The 6,270-nt window shown below is 40.1% G+C and overlaps 2 pseudogenes; both read right to left on the bottom strand.

The window, feature by feature from the left end:
• Nucleotides 1-669: 669 nt before the first annotated feature.
• LOC122222664 lies at nt 670-1,748 on the bottom strand (annotated as a pseudogene).
• Nucleotides 1,749-5,025: 3,277 nt separating this feature from the next.
• Nucleotides 5,026-5,671, bottom strand: LOC122222663 (annotated as a pseudogene).
• Between the last annotated feature and the right edge of the window lie 599 nt (nt 5,672-6,270).

Genomic DNA, 6,270 nt, shown 5'->3' with positions numbered 1-6,270 from the left:
ACTATAAAAACTATCCCTTAACCACAGTGCAATATTTCAATGCATCTGCACAAGGATGCATGCTCTATAAAAGGAGTAAGGTTTCTGCTGCCTTGTCAAGTATTTCTGGTCCTTACCAAGGTCCTACTGCAATACTGGTGGTCCCAGTGATTTTATCAAATAAATCATGTTTTAAAAATAAAACATTTAAAAAGAAGTCAAAATGCCTGAGTAACCAACTTAAACTTTATGTGTTTAAATGTGAGATTTGCCTCCTGCTAATAAACCTTTATTTCACTCAGACTAAGCAATACATCTTCCATACTGAAATATCTTCTTTGCTCAATTAAGCCAAAGAGGAAAAAAAAAAAAAAAACTGAAATGATTAGTAAGGAAAAATGTAGGGATTAACACACCCTCTTAAATGGTTTTCAAATATTTTTAAGACTTAAGAAGTGTTTAAAGTTTGTCATTCCTAGTAGGAAAATATTATCTGAATGAATACCCCAATGGGAAACCACTGTAAAATGTCTCAGTTGCATATTGGGCAGAGGGGTAGCGATTATCTTCACAGCACCCCAGCTTTCTCCATGAGAAGGCCAGAGGTACGCTGGTTTGTGTTATTGTGACGTCCATTAGGTGATCTAAGTTGCTTATCCTTCAGCAAGGGCTTTATTTGTCAGAAGGGCATTATTCTTGACCTCCAAATTTGGCTGACAATTTACTGGTGAGATTCATAACCTTTGGGTTGCTCTGATATTTTTATATATTTGCTGGGTTCTGGGCCACATGCTGGAAGGCCATGATAACTTCTGGATCCTGCATTCCTGCAAGAACCTCTGGATCACTAAGAATTTCACTGAGCCCAGGCATTCCTGACATTCCAGGCTTGCCCCCTGTCATTCCAGGCATCCCCCCAGGAAAGCCACCTGGGAAAGAGCCATCCTGAGCTCCTGATAGTCCTCTGGCTTCTTCTTTCCTCTAGGCTCTCTCATGTTCTTTCCAAGTCTTCTTAACCCTTTCTACTTTTTCTTTGATCTCTCACTTTTCACATTTTCTCTCCTACTTTCTCTGATGTCCAGCAGTTTTCTGGGTCCTCGGTTGAATTTCTCTCCTCATTACACTAGCGTCTTCATCATAATCCAGTTTACAAGCAAGGGCAAGATCATGTGCTGCTTCTTCCCAATGGCCTAGAAGTCTGTATGCTTTCCCTTGTTGCTTGTGAGGTTGAGCTGAATCAGGATTTCTTTCTATAGCTCTGTCACAGTCTTGCATGGCAGTATTTATTTGGCTTCTGTAATTTGATGAAGACACTGGCTCTCTTGGCATACAGAGTGCCCAAGCAAGCATTCAGCTTAATAGCATCTGTGAACAAGTCAATGGCTTTCTGTAGTTCACCATCACTTAGGGCATCAATGGCAGCTACATTTTTATCATTTGCCATATCCATCATTTCCTCAGTCATCTCTACATTTTCATCTCCCATTTCTTGAGGGGCATAAGTATCTGGTTCAATCACACTTCACTGTAAACTTTTAGACCACTTTCCTCACTTTATGATTTGTCTGTCTTTGTTTTCCTCCTCCTTCTTACTGTTTTTTCTTCTTTGATATTGTCTTCTGATGTAGTTTTATAAATAGCAGGTGGTATTTTACCCCCATGCTCTCCACCCACTCATGCAGGAAGTGCATTTCCTCAGTGTGCAGAATACTCAGATCCTGCCTGCACATTTTCACCAAGGCCCGAAGCTTGTTCACTGTGGGGTCCATGGTCCAGAGGCAACAGGAGGTGGTGGGTGCAACAGTGGTTGCAGTCTGATTCCAGGCATGGCACTAGTTCAGAGTGATTGAAACCATATGACTAAATAAAAATTGGGGATTCTATTAGGAAAGAAGGAAAGAAGAATTGACGTTAGAAGATAATTAGCAGTCTTTGGCATATGTGTATTATCAAATTTAACCATCTAAACAACCTTATAAGTACTAACCTTAGGGTACTGTTATTACTACCATTCATTTCTTTGACGAATATGATTGTACATTACTGTACATTAGATATAGTTCTAGGGCTTTGGGATTTGGCAGGACACAAAGCATGCAAGCCCTTGTCCCCTTGGAGGTTTTATTCTAGTTGGTAAGGGAGACATCAAACAAATACACATATAATATGCTAAGCAGTGATAAGGGTAATGAAGAAATGTTAATCAGCATAGGAGAATAGTGTATAATGTTTAATTTTAATAGAGTGACCCTGAAAGGACTTTGAAGAGGTGACTTCTGAGCAAGGATCTGAATGGAGCCATATAAACATCTGGGAGAGGAGGTTTCCAGGCAAAAGGAACAAAAACACCTTCAGTTGATGGGTGCCTGAGTGACTCAGTCAGTTAAGCATCTGACTTCAGCTTAGGTCATAATCTCGTGGTCTGTGAGTCCTAGCCCCGCATCGGGCTCTGCTCACTGGTTCAGATTCTGTGTCTCCCCCTCTCAAAAATAAATAAACATTAAGAAACATTAAAAAAAAACAACACACCTATAGTTGGAAATTAGGAAGTTAATAAAAATGCTGGTGAATATGGAAGTAAAATCAGAGAAAGAGGCAGGGTCAGACTGCAGAGAGTTGTAAACAATAGGAAGTTTGAGTTTTACTTTTGCGTTTGATAGGGCCACTGGAGTTTTGGAGCTGATGAGTGAAATGATTAAATTTAGATCTTAAATAAACCATTTTGGTTGCTGCATAAATTACAGACTCAGAGTGTATGTGGGACCAGTGGGATAGAAGGCAGAGTGAAAGCAAAGAAAGCAAAAAGACTATTTTAAGAGTGTAGGTGAGAGATGATGATGGTTTGGATGAGGACGGCAACAATGTTGAACGTGATAAATGATAAGAGGCAGGGTATACTCTGAAAGTGGAGTTGATGGATCAAATGTGGTAAGAATGAAAAACGTTAAGGATTGTAGGTTTTTATAATGCTTAATTTTATGCGTCAAGTTAGCTGGAGCATGGTGCCCAGTTTTTGGAATTGGTTCTCTAATCTTACTAAATTCAAAGGCACTGATGACTACTCCATTAGTAAACAGAGCATGGATAGTTTGTGGTGTGATGTGACAATAGAGGTTCATGAAGTATCGCCATTGGATACTCCTAATCAAACTCTTAGACAAGTTTCTGAGTGACCATGTTTTTAATATTTTAGAACATTTTTTATCAAAATAATGAGTATGAGATTGGCTAGTTGCTCCTAATTGCACTGGACAAAGTGAGGAAATAAAAGGATGAGGAAATGAAAGGAAATAAAAGGATAAAAAATTCCCGGATCATGTGCTGCATAAATGACCTAAAAGTATCTCTGTCTGTCCTGAAAGAAACCCTTATCACCTGTAGCCAAAGAGCTGAGATTGCTGAAAACTAAACTCAGAGTCTCATCCCGCAAGTGGTTGAATTACAATGCAAATTGAATTTTCAACCTCACAGGGTGTCTGCTATTAAAGTGAGGGCATAGATTGGGAAGGAATGAGATCCTGAAAATTTGATTGGGGACATATGGGAAGATCCTGATAAAGCTGGGGACATTGAACCCTTAAACTCCCATGAGTCTTCTTTGCCAGTAGAAGAAACCACTCCATCCTTATCTGAGGAGATTAACCCTCCTCTGCCTGAACAAATTGTAATGGCCTCCCCTAAGGTAGTTGCCTTACAAGACACTGCTGATTCTCCTCAGAACCTACCCCCACCACTCCTCTTTGCTTCTAGATTTATCACTGGACTCAAGTTCCTGTAGGCCCCTAATGGTGAGGTACAAAGTGTAACCCATAAATAGGTGGAGTACACTCCACAAGAACGACTTGATTTTTCCAATTTATATAAAGAGAAATCCAAGAAATGTGGGTAGGAGTAAATATTAAAGGTGTGGCATAGTGGTAGAAAGACCATAAAATTGGATCAGGCAGAATTTATTTAGGCCCACTAAGCAGAGATCTGGATTTAATGTTGCAACTTAGAGGGTTGGAAAAAGCTCTAACTGGTTGGTTGGTTGGCTACCTGAAACACAAACCAACAGGTGACTGACACTAAATGAACTGAAATGCCAGAACTGCCTTGATAAACTAGAAAGGAGGAGATTCAAAAGCTTAGGGAGACTGGAATGTTAGAGTGGATTTATCATTTAAGATATGCTCATCCACCCTAGGAGGGTACAAAGGACATAATTTTCACTATGACTATGAACAACAAGTTTGTGAGGGGAGCCCCAACATTGTTGAGGAGCTCTGTGATTTTCTTTTTTTTTTCCTAATATTTATTTTTGAGAGAGAGAGAGAGACAGAGTGTGAGTGGTAGAGGCAGAGAGAGAGAGAAAGAGAGAGGCAGAATTTGAAGCAGGCTCCAAGCTGTCAGCACAGAGCCTGACATGCGGCTCGAACTTAAGAACTGTGAGACCATGACCTGAGCTGAAATCAGATGCCTAACTTACTGAGCCACCCAGGTGCCCCTGATTTTCTAAGTCAGAAATTATAGTGGGAACATCTGTCACTGAATTGGAAAACCTAAATGCAACGGAAGTAATTGAATCCCAAGATGTCAGAGGCCAAGTGGTGCTATTTAATCACCAAAGGCAAGGTGGGCATGGTTACTATAATGGACAGCAGAATCAAAGCAGCAGTCAGAATATTATGACTTTCGGAGACCTCCAGTATTGGCTAGTTGATCATGGTATTTCTAGGAGTAAAACACATGGTAAGTCTACTAAATTCTTACTTGATTTGTATAAGCAGAGAGATCTAGGTCACAGGAACAAGAGACAAATTTTAATTATAAAAGCAGAATCACAGACCCATAATTCCTAAACTCCAAGCCAGTTTATAGAGACTAAGAACCCCTTGAATTGAATGAAAGAGAGGACAGTTCCCCTTGTGGAAGGACCTCACCACACTGTCAAAAATGTATACTGTTAATATTTCTCTCAGTGTATTCCAAAGGGATATATGGCCTTTTATCAAGGTGACTATGTACTGAGGAAAATAAAATAATGCCCTTTTTTTCCACAACTTGTCAGTGGCACTTTTTCTTTTCAACATCCTGTTCTGTAGCTTCCTTGGTCTTTTTTGCCTGGATGCCAAAGAGCCTGGCATTGGCATGGGTCATGCTAACACTGGAAAAGGTCTTGAAGTTCTTCTCTTTTATAATGACTCTGGCTTTCTCCTTCTTATAGGCATTCCCTATAGGCATGACCAGTCTTGTCAGCTGGGTAGCCAATCTGAGTTCTTCAGAAGAGTTGTCTTCTTTCTTGGAGGCTGAGGGCTTCCTGGGGGGAGAGGATGAGCTTGGAGTGGTATTCCTTCAGCTGCTGCACATTGGCCTGCAGAGGTTTAAGGACTTGTTCCACCTTCTTGGATCTACTGATCCCAATGGCCTGTGCCACCTTCTTGTGAATGCCAGCCACCCTTCCACCCTTTAACTCTTCCAAGCTGAAGCCCCTGCCAGCTCGCACTTTGGTGTGATACCTCACCATAGGGCACCTCACAGTGGGCTGGATGGGCCCACATGCAGGGCATTGGGCATTGTGGCATGCCTTGGCTTCTCAGGTCTTGTATTTGTGGATCTTCTGCACCAGCTGGTTGAACCACATGGCCAAGTGCCCTGGCCTGTCCTTGTGAAAGTCACGCTTCAGGATCATGTCATTCTGAATGGGTGCCATGGTTGCTGCCTATGGGCCTCCTACAAGGGAGAACTAAAAATAGCGACCGTTTAAGATTATTGGACACAAGCTCTGCATTGACACCAAAAATATTACATATACATAATATTTAATAAATAGATATGAATACATATAATAAACATAAGTAATATATATAAAATATTTGTTTTTTTCCCTTTTCTCTCTTTATCATATCACATAAGATAAGATGTACAGATTTTACATTACAGTATTTAAATACAAGATATAAAGAAGAAAAGTGAATGTCACCTAAGGACTTTGCATCCTTTTCTAGGAAAACTATGAGTGTGTTTTGGTTGTACATAGGATATCTCTATCATGTTAGGCAGAAGTGTGACCTTATGGCCTTTGTTTGGAGATTAAATATTTAAGAAGGTGCATATGGACGTCAAGTTGATAAGGGGTGGACGGTGATGGTTAATTTTATGTCAGCTTGGCTAGATGTTGATGTGAAGATACTTTTTAAATTAACATTTAAATTTAAGTTTCATTTAGATAAATATTAACATGATTAATGTGATTAACATTTAAATCAATAGACTCTGAGTAAAGTAGATTACCCTTCATAACGTGAGGCA

The sequence above is a fragment of the Panthera leo genome, chromosome B3, assembly GCF_018350215.1.
Source record: "Panthera leo isolate Ple1 chromosome B3, P.leo_Ple1_pat1.1, whole genome shotgun sequence".
Classification (NCBI taxonomy): Eukaryota; Metazoa; Chordata; class Mammalia; order Carnivora; family Felidae; genus Panthera; species Panthera leo.
The sequence above is the reverse complement of the archived record's forward strand: the minus strand, read 5'-3'. Positions and strand labels throughout refer to the sequence as shown.